The 20,394-nt window shown below is 35.8% G+C and overlaps 1 long non-coding RNA gene across 1 annotated transcript in view; it reads left to right on the forward strand.

Moving 5' to 3' along the window:
• Positions 1–20,394, forward strand: part of LOC135993662 (uncharacterized) — a 28,405-nt gene that overhangs the window by 2,693 nt on the left and 5,318 nt on the right. The gene's annotated exons all lie outside the window — the stretch shown is intronic.

Consider the following 20,394-nt stretch of genomic DNA (forward strand, 5'->3'; position numbering starts at 1 on the left):
AAGTTCTTCTCCCATATGAAAGATTTGGGGTTTTGATTCGGTGCTACAAAAAGACAGTCTTGTAGCAATTAATAAAGCCAAACTTATGGTCCTGTCAGCTCACCACTGAGGCGATAACACAGGACTTCCTTTCCTGACAAATAATCAAAAGAGGTTTCATTTTCAGCTATAGATTCCTTTTGTAATCAATGACTGCTCTTATTTTTTTAACATGTCTAGCTTTACAGAAAACAATTACTGCTCTCAGTTGCTTTTTTCTTTGCAGTTTTTCCAGCATAGAATTCTTCACTTGCAACAAAGGGTTTTCCCCCCTGTAGAGATGAGAATGGGTTCCATTAAAGAACCACTTGGATTCTTTTTGTAATCTTAATGTTGTTTCAGACACTTACCACATTTCAGCAGGAAGAGGAAAAAACAAAACAAACAAGAACCCAAAGCCTCTACATTTGCACAAGTTGGTATCAGGCAGTGTTATTATATTGTGTCTGGTTTAAATCAGAGGTTTGAAACCAGTCCACGTTCGAAGTCTTTTCTGATGCCATTGGAAAAATGATCACCTCACCTAAAATTTTTGTGGACAGTCTGTGTATCAGAAAGGTCCCTTTCAGAAACAGTATCATGGAAGGAAAAGCTGAAGAATATACTTTGTTACCTTCTCATTCTAACAGAAAGTCCAGTGATATACTACTGGGAAGTAAAAACCAGAAATTCAAACTTTCACAGCTTGTGCCTTGAGTTTAGTGTCTTGAAATTGTCTGGTTGCAGTATTGCTGACTTTGTACATTTCAGAATGGTGAATTGTGGTACATAAAATGTGCCTAAATAATCAGCTCTTCTAAAGTCAAAAACCTGCCTGTGACATCAAAATTAGCTACCAAGAGATTGGTATGATGTGAAAGGGAGGATTATGACTTTAAGTAGGAATTAAGTATCAGGGACTCAAATGAGTCAAAAATCCTATTTTCAGGCAGAGAAAATAAATCCTAGTAATTGTAGCAAAAGAAGAAAATGGTACTAAAGGGAATGTACAATGGACTCTAATATGAGCTGTTTCTTAATTCTTTCCAAAGTCTTGAGGCACAAAGCGCTCTCTAAGGATTAAAGAAGATAACAGCTATGATGCATAAGTTTATATTATTGCATTTAATTTTTTCTTTAATATTTTTAGAAGTGTTTAGAATGTATGAAACCAAGAGTTTTCTTTATAGACTAAAGTACGTGTACATCTCATCTTCCTGATTCTTCTAGTATTAAGTCAGTGGTTTTTCCTTTTGAGAAAAGAACACTACAAATATTTAAAGCTACCTTGTAACCTTTAACCTTAAGATTCAGCTATACCTCTGATTTCTTTCTTTTTTTCTTATTCTAGAAGATAATTCCACAGTTCTTGCATTCTTATACTGGTATTTTTGTGTACTCAATACCAAGTGCATAAAATCATGTGGAGATAACTGGGTTCTAAATATATGCTATTTTCGCCCTTCTAGATTATTAATAACAGCTTCCATAAAATAAACCCACATATTTATCTACATATTTATCAAACAATGCAAAGGGCCTTTTTTTTAATTTATAGGAACCAAAATTACTTATTATACTTCAAAATACAAAAGTTTCTTCCAAAACCCACTCTGGTTATTGCTAGCAGAATATTCTACTGATCTGCCTCTTCTACCTTGTGTATTGCTTATTTGAAGGTCGGGGTGCTTTTCAGTCTGAGCAAAATAGGTTTGGGTTTTTGATGTTTTGTTTTGAGTGTTTTTGGTTTTGTTTGTTTGTTTGGGTTTTGTTGTTTGTTTGTTTGCTTGTTTGTCTCAATGGAGGGAACATTCCTGAGACCTTGTAAATAGAAAAAGTCTGATATGAGGATTTCTAGAGTGCTGATCACAGCCCCATTGAAGAACTGGGTCGTAAGATTAAGAATGTTTCTCACAGAGGAAAATGTTTGATTCTATAATGCAAGTTAAAAAATAAAGCTGTGGTCAAATATGCAATTGACACAAATACTTATATTCGCGGTCTACAGTTTCCTTGCCTTCATAGATTTGTCTTGTCTAAAACTAGCTACTTTTTGTACTGTGGACCAGACAGAATAAGTGGGAGGCTTTTGAGATGGGCGTAATTTTCCAAAGACAAAACGCCATCTTTCTGGGAGTTTGCTAAAATCAGCCCAGGTCACTCTGCAGTGCAAGTGCTTGTCACCCTTCTTTCTATATGGAGAAATGGATTGCTCTGGACATTAAAAAAATGACCTCTCACTGGTCAAGGATTAAGTCATACTGTGGGGGACGTGCAAAATGTGCACCATTTCTTTTAAATTCTGAAGCCAATCTGAGAGTTAGTATAGCCATCATTAACCTAAAATAAGACCCTTATTTCTGTGGAAAAGACTTTTTATGCATTTATTACAGATTTAGTGGATGGAAGAGAAAGGCAGAGCTGTGGTTTCTTCTTTTGCTTAGGGTGAGGTTAAGTCAATACTTGGAATCATCTCAAGAAAATCTCACATCTTCTGAAGAAGGGGCTGATTCAATCTCAAATATTTGTATTTTATCTACTCTAACCCAACAAATTCTGATTTAGTAATTACATATGTTTTTCTTGATGTACGGGATAGTATATAAAAGATTAATCCTATTAAACTACGTATTAGTCATATTAAGCTTTGGGTGTTCCTCTTCAAATTTCTGATATTTTAACCACCAATGAAATAGTAAATAAACACTTGTAACCTTTACTTTAGATAAATATACCTTTCTCATTTTGAATTCATGTTTTGGCTCTTATAGTATCTTCAAAGGATAGTTGTTTCTTCTATATTATGTGGCCCAGTTTCAACCAACTTAGCTTTAGGCACCTGTGCTACCTAATTAAGAGCCTACTCACCCTAACTTCCAGGAGTTAACAGGGAGAGAAACAACTCCAGAGAGCAATCCATCCTACTTACGATCTGGGTGTATTTAGAGAGGTAACTGTTGACTATAAAGGACAGACTGGGATGACTGTGATCCTTAACTGAGGAGTCTTAGATACTTTAAATTAGGCAGGATAAGCCTGTGACTGAGCACCTGAGCCAGTCCACTAAGTCAATTGGAAAACAACCCTGGACTTCAAGTGCTTTTAAGGTCATATCTTTAGAAAGAGAAACTAAGAGTGAATTAATGCAGAAAACTAATTAACCACTAGAGTTGATACTCCTGGCTGCACTGAAACACTTTGGGAAGTCTTCTTTGACAAGGATGCCTCTTGCCAGACTTACTCTCTGTCACAGTAGCCACATTTCTAATCACATGCAGAATCTCCAGTATCATCAGACAACTCACCTTTCATTCAACAAGCATTTTAGAAAAGAATAACCCTAGGAAACCCTCTTAGAATGTATAGCATGCATTAGAAACCCTCTCTCCTCATATCGAATTGTGAGGTGCTAGTAAAGTATTTAGTTCTGACAAATCTCTGCATCAGTGTGTGACAACATGCGATTTCAACTAGTTTGCTCTTTGAAGTAGGTAGAGTTTGGTGCTTTCGTTTGCTCTGTTTCTATGCACTGATTCTCTAACATATGACAGTCATTGTTTGCTTGAGCCATTGGGTAAAATATATATCACACATGATTTAAGTTATTTTTATCTAAGCTTGTTCTCAAAGACTAATGCACCTAAAGACCATATTGGAACAGGCAGACAATATTACCAGTCTAGGATTCAGTCATGACCATTCCTTCATATGTTCCTTCTCAATTCAGAAGAAAGCTTGGCTAAACTGAAGGACCAAAATGGGTCATAATATAAATAAATTTTATGAGTCCAAGTCATTTTAGTTAGGGCATTGAATCCTACTTTGCACATTAAACTGCAATTATTTGTAAATTCTCCAACCTTATAGCAGTGAAAAGGATAAATCAGATTAGAATCTTAATCTCAGAAGGAAAAGAACTTGCCTAGAAATATTTTTTGAAGAGAGCTACGAAATCTGCTAAACGAGAACTGATTCACAGGGAGTAACATTTAAAGAGACACGGACAGTCTGTGGTCCAGTGTAACCATAGACATGACAGACTTCTGGATGGTTATGAAGTCTTAGAGGACACACGAAATTTGCACAACCTTGGAAAGCCTGAGCCTTTCCATTTTCAAATCAGATTACTTTTCTTCTTTAAAATGTCCATAGTCAAGGGCCAAGGTACAAAATAAATTATTTCACATTTGAGTAGCTTTCAGATTCAAAGACTATGAAGAACATCGCAGAATAAAATTTCTCCCTCTTCTCTTAAGGGTATAAGCTCCTTACTCCAGGCCATCCATATCCCTACCATCTGTCTACTTATACTTGGAAAAATTCATCTGATCAGTGAAATTATGAAATCTTTGCTCAGTGGAATTATGAAGTCTTTGTTCCATTGTGATGATACCTGATAGAATAAATGCCTAATATTGGCTGAATAAAGCAAGAAAATATAAGGTTTTATATATATAAGGTTCTTTATATATATTTTGCTACCAGACCTTTCTCTATGTTCTGCACTTTGGGACCTGTTTGCTTCACAGACAACAGATTGTATGATAAAATGTTTTATCAGCCAAAACAAACTAAAAATATATAGTGATTATTTTGGTTTTTTACTTCACAGTTTTTTACTTCACTTCTTTTTTTTTTTTTAATATATTTTAATTTTTACTTTACAGCATACTTGCAGCATGGCAATCTTTCAGTGTGTATCCAAACTCTACCATTTTATATATACTCCTTGTTCTTTGCATTCCAGGAAATGTAGGATTTGGATGTCAGCCACCTTCCCCTGTTCCTGCAAAAACCTCACAACGATCAATGGCTCCTTGCCTAATTAGTCCCATCTCTCTTACACTGTGAATCCTTTCTAAACAGCTTTTTTACTAGATTGGCTCTGCTATTCAGCACCTTACATGGAGGGGACTCAAAAAGGGGTAATACAGCTCAGACTGAGAGTGACTAGGATTGTGTCCTACCCGTTTTAATAACTGGTTTCTTTTCCAGCAAAGTTTCCACCATTTCAAATCTCAGTGTCTTTATAGGAATCCTATATGAAAGACATGAATATGTGCAAAAATATAGTTAATAGAAACAATGTGTCATTCACTGGCACAAATGAATATAGAGCATTTTTCAGAAGTTAGTAGATTGAATAAAGTTATTATCTTGCACTACAAATTACTTCCTTAGTCCAGCCAGCTCTTCGCAAAGGAAGAAGCCTGAGGTCAGGCAGACTGGCATGAAGCTGGTAACTCTTCAAACCTGAGAATATCTGGAGCGCTGCCTGTAGGGGCACTTTTTATGCCAGTAATTGCTAATAGCCCCTGTACCACAGTTCAGAACAGGAAATAGAAACGTTCTTTCATGTTAATGATTGCTTTCTAATTGCATAAACAGCAATGAGAAAGCAGTCCTTTATAGCAAGCTACTTCTCCAGCTTACAGAGGAGATGCAAATTTTTTTGTGGCATTCCTGGTGGCATTGCCACTATGAATGTTGAGTCCAAGCTTCCAACAGCAAGAAAGGATGAAATAACATGTCTTGGAATCTGTCTACAAAAGTGAAACATTACCTATATAGTGTTTGCATGAAATTAATTTAAAAAATCAAGCTGAAACAATAAAAACGAGAAAAGATAGCATTTTTTTTCATAACATCTAAAACTAATTTTATTCCTCTGGGACATAAATTAAGGTATAAAAGTGAAAAGTTAACAAGCCCTGAGAAACACGTTAATTAGACTTGATGTCATGGATGTCATCTGGACCTAGCAGTCATAAAATAAAGAACTTAGCAGTCATAAAATCAAAAAGTTACAGTTGAAAACTGTTCTAAATTTACTGGGCTTTGTGCTCTATGTGCTTCCAAATGAAATATGTCACAGAGATACATTAGACTTATTCCTGAATTAGCTTCATCACAAAGCTAAACAAGTATTTTCATGCTTGATAAATAATACTTCACCTCAAGGGCAGTTTTCAGCACAGGTTATTCAGTTATAAGTTATGCTGCTAAGACAATCTGGTGGCTTGCACAAAATTATTGCTGTCCAAGTTATAAGAAGTATGTTTCAGTGAAATCATACTTGCTTCATAGGGAGGCAGTAGCTTTGTTTACAAATTAAAAACATTGTTTTGCTCTAATGTCATTGTTCATAAATCAAGTAGCAAGAAAATATCTAACGTGAATTACAACCTTCTTAAAGCAAGATAATAAGGAGCAAAATCATCGCAATGTCAGATCATTAGTTTCCTTCCGGTTGTGTATGTAGCATTGCTCAGTCACTTGAAAGAACTGCTATATGATATAACATAAACCAGCATCAAGACTACAGCAATTACAGTCTAGATATTTGACATACACCATGTGAATTTAAAAAAAAAATCTGTCCAATCTAATTCATGTTAAAGCAATAGAAAGCAGAAGGGTGAAACACCAGGCAACAGGGACATTTCTGTAAATACAGCTCTGTTAGAAGAAACAATTTGAAACCACTTGTGTAGTTCAAGGTCCTAGAATCAATGACAGTTCTGTTATGGGTCAAAGTCCATTTGAGGATTCTGCTCTGCTCTCATCAGCCTCAGCAAACCAGTCTTGTAATTCACAATGAGTTTGGTCATCTAATTTTGTCTGTTATACTGAATGGAAATGTTGTCTAGATGGGACATCAATCCTTCCAAACCCTATATCGTACTTTTCTAATTCATTCCTCAGTTGTAGCAATTAGGACAGAAGATAATATAACGTGGGAAGCTTTAAAAAAAAAAGACTGGGTGCAGCAAAACTAATGATGTCTGGTTTCCCTCCTGTCTCTGATGTCTGAGAAAGGGTGATTTCGTTAGCCTCTTTCACAAGGAATAATGATAGGGTGTTTTTTCTCCATCCACTTGCCAGTTCTCATAAAATTATAAAAACTGCTTAACTTTAGGCTCTTTACCCCTCTAAAATGATGTTCAAGAGTTACTGTGAGTTTGACAGACAGGCTGACATGGAAAATGATTGCATTCACTCAATTACTTGGAAATTTACTCAATTACCTAGAAAACCAGGCTACAAATTGCCATCTCTACTTATTTTGTTGTGTTAATTCTGAGAATTTCTTGCTAGCTTACTGTAGAAAAGAGAGATCTGGACACTCTCTTTTCCAGTCTCTTTACTGTGGACTTCCACATTTCTCGTCCTGTAGATGAATCTCTGGTTACATTGGTCAGTTACAAGGGACAGCATAAAGATTGCACTTGCCTGGTTGCCATGGCCTTGAACTACAACAAAGAATTACAGTTAAGAAGTGGGAGTCCTTCTGCAGCTTTTCCACAGCTGCTAACGTAAAAAGATGCAGCGCCTAGCCAGAGGTGTGTGTAGATGAGCAGCTGTTCTTGAATAAGAGCTCCTTAGTGGCATATCCTCTGCCTAGACCCTAGTCTGTGTCAGCTCACTTAGTAGCTCGTCAGAATCTCAAGAAAAAAAAAATCTGTAATAGACTTGTGTGTTCATGTGCGTATGCGCAGGGATAATGCAGTGGAGGTTTAAGAGAACACTGTCATACAAAACAAGCACAGTAGAGGTTACTCATTATCACAATGATACTAACAAGGTGAAAATCCTGGTAATTTTTGTGGCATTGCTGCAGTCCGTCTCTTTGAGCTTGGGAACAGCCTGCAAAATACCCATTAGCAGCTGGTGTGGAAGTGAACTATTGCATGAGATCTCTGTAACATGCTTAAACATTAGTAAAAACCACATCTATGGGAACCTGTTACTTAATGCAACTTCTTGCATTTGGGGAATTTGGCTATCCTCAGGCTGGCAGAGACTAGTGAGCAGCTCCAGGTGAGTGTGAAAAAGGTCACAGAAGAGGAAGTTACAAACAAGGTAATAATCTTCTCCCCCTCTTCTTCTAGCATATAACAACTAAATAGTCTTACCTTGTTAGTGTTCCCTTCATAGCAATCTATACAAGGGTTTTTTTGTATGATCTTGTTGCATTCTGTTATCACTGTGTGTCACTTAAGACAGGACAACAAAGAAAGATTTCAATAAGCTTCAAAAAGTTTGTATGGGGATAGAGCTCAGTATCTCCAAGATAAAAGTTATGCCTGATCCCAGTAACTTGTAGAATTGGGAGAGCAGCAGTTTAAAAAAAAAAGGAAAACAAACAAACAAGACAAACAAACAAATTTCTCTAAGCTGTTTCTTTTCTATGAAAATATTAAAGGCAAACTCTTCAGTTGTTTTCTTTGTATTTCTTCTTGCCATATCATTTTGTGGTTGGGGCCACTGGGCAACTTTTCATGCTTTTCAGAGTCTCATATTCTCAGTGACATTTAATAAATGTTTAGGTGCATTCAGACCTTGAAGGCCAGAGAGTGAATGAGCCATCTTTAAATGTGGTAACAATTTGAACTCTCATTGCTGGGTGTTAGGAATCTAATTTGGAGCTAATGTTGAACATTGCCTACAAAGTGCTGCACATCTCCTACTCCTAATGTAATTAAAGACATCTAAGAATGTTTAGCACCTCAGAAGGATAAGTTCTTATTTACCACCCAAGAAGATACCAGAGTGGGTCATAATTATTAAATTTAAGCCCTCGTTTGTCATTCCTATTAACTTTAGCACGATCAGGAAGAGGTCCTGTATGAATTATGTATCTATTTTTCCTTGTGCTGCCACATGGGTAAAATTACAGATCAGAATGCAACTGCCTATGTGTAAATGGCTTTCTTAGTTAGCATCAAGACATATTGATCCATGATGTGCTGTATAAATTATATATGTTAATGTTTCAGTCATTCAATTGGTATAATATCTGACAGTATAATTCTCTTTTTAACTTATATATATGTATGGTATTAAAAAAATCTAAACAAAGAGTAGGATATCTAGCATTTTAAATTTTAAAATACAATAAAACCAACCCAAAATTATACTTACAGAAAATAAAAATCCCAGTAAAATTTATTGTTAGACAACTTAGTTATAGCAAATTTCCCTGAATTAATTTGCCATATATGAAACACTTCACGATGATCATACTCCATATTCTACATGCAATATTAAGCAGGAAAATTCAGCAAGCAGTGATTTTAATATTGCAAACCACAATAACTCCAGTTTGCACTGTTGCACTTCTGATAAAAGCCATGGAAGCAAACAGATTTAGTAGGATTTAGACGTGTGTACTAAGACAAGAATTTTAATACTTTCACTTTTGTTCATGTATCATAAAAAATGGTTATTTCAAAGGTAGAGCTAATGGTTAATAACATTTGCATCACTGAGGAATCCTTTCTACTATGAAATAAGCACTTTTGCTACTATAAAAATTCTCCTTTTCTCTTTGGCTAACAGGAACAAAGGGCAATAAAGAATTCACATTCCTTTATTTTATTTTTAAAGATACAATGTCAGATCATAAGTGTGCCTGCCTTTCTTCTGAATTCATAATCTCCTACTGTGCTTCATTACATATGTAAAGCTCAAATACGGTATCTGGTTAAATACATTCAAACTTTCAGGAAATTACAAAATCCAATGTTATGTCTGAATAATAGATATTTTGCCATTTGGTTTGTTGGAATGTAAATATTTTGACCAAGTATAATAGAAATGACATAACAAAAAAGTTGTACATGCACACACTCATAGAAAATAAATGTATGTATTAACGTCATTTCAAGCTTGTTCTAGAAAAGTTTTCTATAGACAAGTACATTTTTCATGGTAAAACTGTAAAGATAGATAGATTACTGCTATTGCTTTCTTGTTTTCTTTGTTTTGGTTTGTATTGGATATGTAGTTGAGAAGCTGATAGTTTTTCAAATAAAAGAATGTATGGTTGGCAGTAAAAATGCAAATAATTGTTGTTTGGTTTTTTGTTGTTTTTGTTTGTTTGTTTGTTTGGGTTTTTTTAATTCATTCCCCGAACAGAAAAATTTAAAAAACTCAAAACACTGTTCTATGTTTACCCAGAGCTAAAATTCATTGATTGTTCTACTAAAACAAAAGGATGAAACCAAATTAACTTATTAATAAAATTTTGTTAGAAATGGTTTTTTACTTATTTTTTATTTTTTCCCAAATATTGGCATTTAACAAAGCAAGTAGTCATTTAAAAAAAAGAAAAAGTCTTACCTGGAAAAATGTCAAAAAACCACTTTCAGATTTCCTCTTCTGACCAAAATTATTAAAAGTTATTTCACCCCAAAGGCTGTTTTTTTCAGAGAATGGACTGGTTTTGGAAAAAAAGTCACAAAACACAGATTTACTATTTGCTGTAGACTTTTCAAAACTTGTCAATTAATTAGGCCTGTGTTATGGGTTTCTCTGGTAAAGTGAAAATTTAAATTTATATCCTCTATTTGGATTTGAGTCTGTAGTGACACCTAATACAAAATTTGCTGTCCTTGTATGTACCATGAGCTTCAGCCGGGTTTTATGTGGGCACAGGAGTGTTCAGTACAGAATTATTGCTGAAGGACCAAGGCCTGATGTTAAAATTCATGATTCCTCATGTAAGGACTCATCTGTAAACATAAACGTGTCAACAGTGAGTGTTGCCTTAGGAAAGGAACATGAAGGGTATGGTACCAGTTGGAAAATCTATAGGTATTTGAAGAAATACGTACATGCTCACCTTGCAGCTTTATGCTATAGTGATCAGTTAAGTCTATATTGGGAAAGATAACTTTTTTTAGGCTTTGATGCTCCCAGTAATTGCATACATGATTAATGTTACACTCCTGAAAAAATATTTTGACCCTGTAGAGCCATCTAGAACATCTGCATTAGTTTCAGAACGGTTATATAAAAACTTACTTGTGTCTTGGACACTGTTTACCTCTATTTTTGTACAGGCTGAGTGTTTCATATTTTACAGTATGACTAATATATGTAATAAGATAATAAGGGTTCTGATTATATTTCTGTAACTCTTACTCCTTGACATAAAATCTTTCTCCTACTGTGTAAGAAAGATTAATTTGTAATCTTATGTTCTTACTTACATCTCCCACAGTGATCAAAGTAGGCTATATATGTAGAGTCTTGAATACAATTTGGGCCTAAATTATAAAAATTAAACACTTGTGTCCATATGCCTCTTCATTCCATTTGTGATATGACTGCATCTAACAAAAACTTTGAAAGATTGCCCTATTTATTGTTCAAGAAAACACAAACAGCAGTAAGAAAAAAACAGGTTTACTAATATCAACAGTAAAGAGCAGCTTTTATTGCCAGTGGCAATAGGAAATCCCAATAATATTTGGTACTGTGTATTGTATATGAACTACTGAATTATTGTCCAGTGAATCTTTACGTATTTGACATGTAGAAATATTAACAATTCCACGAGGTAAGTGAGCTAAAGGTAACCCTTGGGATGACATGCTTATTTGATGGCATTGCACAGTTATAATGAAGGATGTTAGCAACATGAAGTGTTACTCTGTGTTAGTAAAGAATCAGCCCCACAGACAAACCTGAAGAGAGCTGCAGATGCTCTCTAAAGGCATGTTGCAAGGTGGGATGCATCTCACCTAATTTAACCATCTCAAAATTAAGAATTTATTCTAAGATAGTATTCTAAGCTTCTTTTATTGTCAATAGAGAAAGGCAAGCAATTGCATCTTGAATTTACTTATAGTATCTTTCAGTATATCCTTCTTTACTCTTAATATTTGTAATGCTTTTGCATAAAAGAATAGTAGGAAAATAGATTCCAAGAGATTTTCAGGCAATATCTGTAAAGCTCTTTGACATCAAAGGTCATGCTGTGAGAGCAAGAAGACATCCTTCGAATACTCCTTACTCTGTAAGACATAAAAAAGGTCATGGACTGAAAAGAGAAACATGGCCTCACAAATGAAATAATGTACTGATGTGCTGCAAAGCTGTTTACATCATGTGTCCTAAGTCAACATTCCTTCCATGTCATGAAATTGCTGTTAGACAGTCGTATGCTATTGCATGAAGCTTCTGTGTATCTAACACAGTGTAGAAAAAGGAAACTAGAATAGTCTTTGATAGGATTAAATTATATATCTACTCCTTTTTGTTGCAGATGTCAATACATAAAAGTCATATCAGAGACTCAAATGCAGAACTTCATACATAATTTTAATCCCTCATCCTATGTCACAGATCTGGAAATGATAGCACATAAAAACTTCTATAAGTGGATTCCTTTCTAACAGAATCACAGATTCACAGAATGGTTGGGGTTAGAAGGGATGTCTGGAAACCATCTGGTCCAGCCCATCTGCTAAAGCAGGTTCACCCAGAGCAGGTTGCACAGGAATGCATCCAGGCAGATTTTTAATATCTCCAGAGAAGGAGACTCCACAACCTCTCTGGGCAGCCTGTTCCAGTGCTCCGTCACCTCTCATTGCTTTTAAATCCAGTATTGTCAATAGTAAACATTTTATAGAGTTATGTAGGAATACCCTGTGTGAGAACTAAATGAATTGCAAATTGTTTATACAAAATGAGGGAGGGAGTTCAGCATTTCAGGTGAAAAGCATGTCACACATACTGGCTTTCCATCTGTGGCTGCATATCTAGACAGCACCAAACTGAAAACTAGGCAGCGTGCAACAGCTGAGAAGACAAAGTGTGATGTTCATTTAATTTCACCAAGAGAACTGGCACATGCCACAAAACACATCAACTTCCACTGCAAAATAACTATTTTATGTGAGTGTATGTATATAAACATATGTATACATAGACACATATATGATATACATATATATATTGCTTGCTTGGATATATTTTATTTCTCCATTTTAGAGACAACCTTGTGTGACTGTAACAGCTGTACAATTTAAGTATATGGTACTGTGCGTATTTTGCAGGCACTAATGACAAAAAATCTATATAAATTCTGCTATTTTTCTAGTAAGCAGAAATCTCTCATTGCATGGAGATTACAAAAAAGAAGCATGTTGAACATGTTGAAATCTATGCACCTATTTACTTTTTGAATTGCCAGTCTTTCAATAAGAAATAATAAAAAGACTGTGCTTTTGAAGAGCCTGAAATGTTTTGTGCTTTGCTGCTGCAAATTTAGTCAGCAAAAGCAGCTCAAGTAATCTAAAACTCGTTTCTGAGTTGTGCTGACATTAATGAAACCAACAATGATACTGATGCGAAAACAATGACAGAAAGAAAAATGTTTTTTATTTTAAACTTCATTGAAAATAAATGGCGAAACAACATTTGCCAAATAGGAAAAACCAGAAGTGATTAGTAGAATTTAAAATGTCATCAAAATTTAAAATACTCATACTTCAAGTGTTAGTGGGTCACAGGTAAGCTAAACTTACTGCAACAAAAATTAAAAAAAAAGAATTCTAAGTTATTACAGCAAGAGATAAAAATATTCTAAAGGTGACATAGTGCATGTTCCCCCAGACTTTTGGCCAATATTGGTGAAACTTGGCTGTGATTTATTTTGTGCTTAGATTTCAGATCCTATGGCTGTCCAGTGATTTGCCACACTCATGATGTAGTAACAACTGCTAAGGGGCTTTCTGGAGATCCCTGATGTATACACATGCAGATGCTTGCAGTAGATCCTGACAAGGTAGTCTTTTGCTCAGCTGGGATCACTTTTCCTTGTTTTTGGGCAGGCAGTCCACACAGATGACTCATTCATTTCTTTAGTGGAGTCCTTTATCAGCTGAAGGACCTGAAAAGGAAAAAAAGAGGCAGAAGGCACTTCAGTTTTCGAGAGTAATTCTTGTGTCTTTACATTGTACCCAACACTTGGAGAGAAGATGCTGGAAATCTTGTCAATAAAGTTCCTGACTAGATCACTTTTTCATGGATAATTGGATGTGAATAGTGAGGGAAATTGACGTCAAGGCAAATCAGTCCATTGGGGAGAAAAAGTTGGAGATGGGAAAGTTTCCCTGATGGGCTAGGCAAGTACCCAGATACAAGCATAAAGGAAGATAGACCATAGACCATTCAGAAGTCCAGCTTAATCAAGTCACCTAGAAACTCTTTAATTGTAAAGTATATATATCTGCCATCTTTCAGTGGAAAAAAAGGAATTGTGTGCAATTTTTTTGTTGTTGTCACAGAATTTATAAAACCTATGCTTCTCCTTGCTTTGATGATATGCTTCATAACTTCTCCTAAACCCAGTCTGTCTTACTTGGATTAAAAACATTCCCCTCTGGTTTTGTGTTTACGGCAATGTAATTAGTGAGGAAGTGTATCTCCCCCTTCTCCTCTTAGTTTCTGCAGGTCTTGAGTGAATATAGTTGTGTTCTCATTACAATACCATGCATCCACTTCATGAAAAACTGTCATGTAGCATTATGTGAAAGTTGCTTATCTTCTGGCAGTCTGAATGAAGTCATTAAAAAAGGACTACCTTCATGAGATAAAAAATTCTCACCTAGTTTATCTAATTGGGTATGCAAACTCTGTTTTATCAATAACAAAAATTGTCATCTAATGGTTTTCACACTAGTTGCCCTGAGGATGAAATGACAGAGACATGGTTCAGTCTATTTGAGCTTCTCAGTTGTCATGCAAATCAGTATGCAGATATAGTCTGAGGATGAAACAAATAACCTCAATGATGAAACATGAAACTCTCATTTGAACCTTTTGGTGTTGCTTTACTGAGCTTCATTGCCTAAATAACAGTATACATATTATTATCATAAACATTTGACATTGACTTGGTTTTGTAATGTTCTGGTAGGGAGTTTGCTGTGACTTTATTGCATCTTTAAAGACTTGAACAATAGTTTTGTCTTGACTACAGCCATTCCATAACTACGTCTCTCAAAAAAATTCCAAACTTATTGTTTGGAATGGGGCAGTTAATATAGGTATTTAAAGGAAATTCTAATATTGCTTCAGTTGGTGTACATTTGTATACACAGTGTACCTATACATGCATCTATATATATAATTTGCATATGTATATCTATGATTTAGATACTCATTTACATTTGTATACATGGAAGACTTTCAGAAAAGTCAGGTTTTTATGTTTATTTTCTTCCCATTCCTTTTCCAGGAAGACTTTCAGCCCCTAAAAAAAATCTAAAGCAAATGTTCAGCTCTTGATGCACAAAAAAAAGGAATATTTCTAAGTTCCCTTTTTGCAGATGTGTATATCTAAGCAGATAATGAGGGGTAAAATCTTCAAATATTTATTCAAATGAAATGTTGAATTTTCCATGGCAATATTCTAACTCATTTTGTGCTCACATTGCAAGAATATTCTAGGAAATTAATTTACTGAGAGACTGCTTAAAATATGTATTGTTACTGAATAGTGGATTATACCAGTGAAAGTCACACTTACAGTTCTAATATGCAATTATTGAAAATGAACAATAAGATATTAGTTCCAAGCTCTGCTCTGCCCTGCAGAGAACAAAAAAAAAAAAAAAAGTGACTGCTGCTTATATGATAGCTGCAATACTTTACGTGTAATGTCCTGCTCTTCCGGCTATAGCCACACATCTTCATCATCAAATATGTAGTCTATTCCTACAAACATTTTGTGTGTTTCTAAATTAAAGCATAGTCAAAATGGTCTTACATTTTAACCAAACATGGGCAGAAATATTTGTAGAATGGGAAATGTATGAAGCCAGGCTTTTGGGGCAAGACTTGTATTCACATAGACGATAAAGTGCACCAAACCAAAGACCTATTTCTGTTTGTTACTATAGATAAATAATAAAAGATCTGTTATTCCATATTTGTGGTAAACTGCTTACTACACTATTACCAAGTGTATGTGGAGACAGATTTTAGGTAATGTTAATGAATAAATAAATAGTATTATTATACAATGAATTTTTAAACTAATCTCAGCCTTCTGTTCAGAGGTCTACCATGTAGTATATATGAGACTCATGCAGCTGATGCTTGCCTTGTGAATGCACAAACCCAGCCAGGCCTGTGTGTCTTAGGTGTATGCAGCAGAGAACCATAGTTCCTCAGGTGCTTTATAGCTCACATCAGCCTGGTTGGGTCACAAATCAGGAAATACAAGTGACTGTACACCAAGGGGATCTGTGCTTAAAGGACTCCAGCAAAGGAGGTAGACTGCATAGGTGCAAGGTGTATTATGGCCTCTTGCTCACCTTGAGTGACCCAGTGTGCCATTGCTTCTTGCAGCTGAACGGAAGATGCTCTTTCACAACTGTTCAAGGGGAAGAGAGGAAGCTATATTCAGCAAATAAATTATTAACTCTGAATTATTCCCTCAGCTCTATGGCACAGTCATTGCTGCCCCAGTTTTCTGTCTTGCATATGAAGCATAAAATATCATACCCATCCTCAAAGCCTTTCCTGATAGAAATTGGAGACATGGATGAAGTCAGATTTGAGCCTTGTGAGGTGGCATCTTTTGGCAAAGACTATATAATTTTGCAATTTTGTCTCTTTTAGGATCTTGTTCTATTCCTCTTGAATTGAAAGGGAGACATGCCAATGACATAAAGCAGGGGAAAATGATCCTGCAGTTTCTCTGACATGGCAGGATCTACATCAACATACTTAAACAGCAAACCGTTCACACTTGGTACATATTTGGTACAGTAGTCTCAACATAAACTTTTAGACTTTTTAGCTGCTTACTTACAGGAGTTTGACACGACTCAGCAGCATGACTTTTCACAGAAATCAAAGGGCTGAGCAGAAACCTGTAAGACACCTACACTAACAAATGCAGAGATTTTACTGGCTAATACATTGCAATGCTGAGCCTTACTTACATAACTGAGCATTTTAATTGAACTAAAAGTCATTTCAAAAAGTAACCCAGTTGTTTTGAGGATAAATTAAACTTCTTACTGTCTCTTCTCGTATCACTTGTCCTAGCTCATTCATAGTAGAAATTTCTCAGGGCAAAAAGTACTTTGCTTTTTTGTTATACATCTATTCAACTATACATCTATTCATAGACCAGAGAATAAAGTACGTGTATGAAATATTTTGGAGGAAAAGCTGTTCAATTATGCAGACACCTAAACATGTATATCTGCCTAGATAAATGTATTTTGTATTGAACTTTTTTTGGTGTAACAGGGGAAACCCCCACTTAATTAGCAAAAAATGTTGTCTGAAAGTGTAGTCAAGCTGACAGTCTATTAGGGTAGTTAGAAATCCATCCACTGTAGAAATTTATCAAAATTTATTGATTCTAAGGAACACAAGAATGTTAAGAAAATGCCAAGGAATAAGTCATAGAGTATATATTTTTAGGTCAGCTATGAAGTAAGGTGTCTGGACTGGATGTTTTCCTGTGTTAGGCAAAGTATTCAGTAATTAGTAAAAGAAAAATAACATTTTACTTTAAGAAATACTTTCTTGTTTCTATGAGCATCACATCTTAGTCTAGAATTGCAATTAACATCCAATGATTATTTCTCTTCTCTATAAATTTAACTAGTAATACAAATATTTAATGTAATTTAATAAAATATTTTAATGTCAGTACAAACTTGTATTTTACACTTAAAAGGTTTTGAAAGTCTGTAATATGCTGATGCTGATGGTTAATTATAACCATGGTTCTGTTTGATTAGGAAAGCATATATGGGATGATCTACCATCAAGAGCATCTTAAATCAGCTGGTCGATGGATGCTCTGTGCAGAGACACATATTACACTGTACTAGTCACTGATATTAGACCTGAGCAAAACAGTCATCTGTCAGATAGTCTTGGCTCCAAATGCTTCCTGAAAAATTCAGAAGGCGAGAGAAATTATTCCAAGTCTTCATTCTTCATACTGATGTCTTCCACTCCGCAGTAAAGCAGATGGTGGTACCAGCTACATCACGTGCTGAGGAGTGAGCCTGTACCTTCAGTGCAGTCTATGCAAGTCTGATCAGACACCGTTCTTCTGGAGGTCAGGTGAGAGAAGATGACAGAGAAGCAGAAATTTCCCATTGGCTGGAACTTCCTCAGTGAATCAGTACGGAAAACAACCAATTTAAATAACGCACCACAGATATGTAAGCTACTAAAATTCAGTACATACGGAATTTAATCTTCATGCTGATCTTATGTCCTTCCTACTGGCTTAGATGGTCATCCCACGCACTATTTGGAAAGTCATTTGACCTAAGTGCCTCTATTAAACTAGGTGCAAGGCAGGTTTGAACTTGGCCCGTGTCAAATCACATTACTGAGTTCTCAGGAAAAATGCCACTGCATAGCCAAGTATCACTATAATTTTTAAAGCTTTTTGTGTATTCATTCTTCTGCTATTATCCTATTTCTCTTTATCTGGATTTTACTCTTTTTTTTTTTTTTTTTTTTTTTTTTGTCATTTTAAGCAAGCCAGAAGGAGAACAAGAAAAATCACTTAAAGCTCAGGCTTGAACTCATTTTGCAGTTAGGGATTTATTGCAAGGATTTTGGATTTATCCAGCTTGACACTAAACACATAAATGTCTCTAGCCCTATTTCTTCCTTGTAGTGTGACAAACAGAAATCCTCCTCCAAAATAAAAACTCTGAGGTATTCAAGGTTGCTGCTATGCTTTCCCAGAGCTCTGCTCTGTATCTTTACTTTTTAGCCAGCAAAATCCTCTTTGTTTCTCCTCTTTGTGAGTTTAATATCTTTTGTAAGTGAAGGGTCTAAACGGGTTTAGTTGCCTCAACTAGTTCCTAGGTAGTCAATACTTTCCTAAGCTGTTTCTGTAACCTCTCTGGGAATTAAGCTCTTAAAGTAGTTCACTGGAAATATGTGGTAGGATCTGGAGGTTACCAAAGGCTTCCTGACTAGCTGTGGGTTAAGTACTACCCAAAGGTTTATATTAAGGTTCTGAAATAATCTAAAGAATACAGTTGCATAATCCAGAAGAGAAAACTTATTTGCTAAGTTTTTTATGCCAGTTTCCTTATTAAAAACAAAAACGAAACCAAACACAAACACATACACACACGAAAAAAACCCAAACCTAATCCAAACCAAAAAAACCCCAACCCCACCCCCTCACCACCACCAAACAAACAAACAACCTGGGGATGTCAGGTTTAACGCCAGCCAGCAGCTAAATACCACCCAGCTGCTTGCTCACTCCTTCCTGGTGGGATGGGAGAGACAATTGAGTAGAAGTAAGAAACTTGTGGGCTGAGTTAAAGACAGTTTAATAGGTAAAGCAAAAGCCAAGCAGACAAGCAAAGCAAAACAAATAATTTATTCAGGACTTCCCACAGGCAAGCAGAGGTTCAACCGTCTCCAGGACAGCAGGGCTCCACATGTAATAGTTACTTGGGAAGAGAAACATCATCACTCCGAACATCCCCCCTTCCTTCTTCTTCCCCCAGCTTTATATGCTGAGCATGACGTCGTATGGTATGGGATATCCTTTTGGTCAGTTGGGGTCAGCTGTCCCAGATGTGTCACCTCCCAACTTCTTGTGCACCCCTAGCCTCCTTGCTGGTGGGGTGGTATGAGAAGCAGAAAAGGCCTTGATGCTGTGTGATGCTCAACAATAACTAAAACATCTCTGTATTATCAACACTGTTTTCAGCGCAAATCAAAAACATAGCCCCAGATTAGCAACCGTAAAGAAAATTAATGCTATCCCAGTCAAAACCAGCATAGGAGAATAATTCTCTTCTAGGATAAACTGACCCTAGAGGAAGAAAACTGAGATCAATAACTGAGACAAGAATTGGCTCTAATTCTCCAGTTTGAATGTATTCCTGTTGGTGAGTATGTGACTTTGCGGGATTTTTTGGTAGAACTTTATTACAGTTGGAATAAATCCTTTGACAATGTAGGAGGACTCATTGATTATGGATTGATCATCTTAGGGTGTATTTTTCCTAATGCAGTCAGCAAAAGACAGTTCAAACATGATCTGACTAACCAGTCTAGAAAGTGTGTAGATGAATGCTTGATGAAATGAGGAAAATACTACCCCTGCATGTTGTGAAACAGATCTGTAGAAGCTAGTACAAATGGAGCAGTTCCTGGGAGATGTAACTCTGTTATCTGTGTTTAGGGAATGCCAGTAAATGTCAGCAGTCTCTCTTCCAAAGAGATCTGTGTGATAATCAATTTTCCTGCCCCCAAAATATCATTGCAATTTTTTTAGAAATGAAGCAATAAAACAAAATTATGATCTTGCAGCAACTTGTAAGGCAATTTTTTAGAGATTCACAAGCTTTCCTCTACTTGTGTTATATACTCATGGCCAAGTCATTTTTTTCTGCATGTAGAAGAGTCTGGCTCTCAGTTCTTCTGATTCAAGTCAGGAATTTGAATCTGAATGCTCTGACAACCTGGGGCTGCTTCAGTTGTTAATTGCAAATTCTAACTATTCAATTAGATGGACTTTTGAATCCTCCTTTTCCCTGAGCACTGTAGCCAGAAGCCTCTAAA

The sequence above is a fragment of the Caloenas nicobarica genome, chromosome 1 (genome assembly GCF_036013445.1).
Source record: "Caloenas nicobarica isolate bCalNic1 chromosome 1, bCalNic1.hap1, whole genome shotgun sequence".
In the NCBI taxonomy this organism is placed as follows: Eukaryota; Metazoa; Chordata; class Aves; order Columbiformes; family Columbidae; genus Caloenas; species Caloenas nicobarica.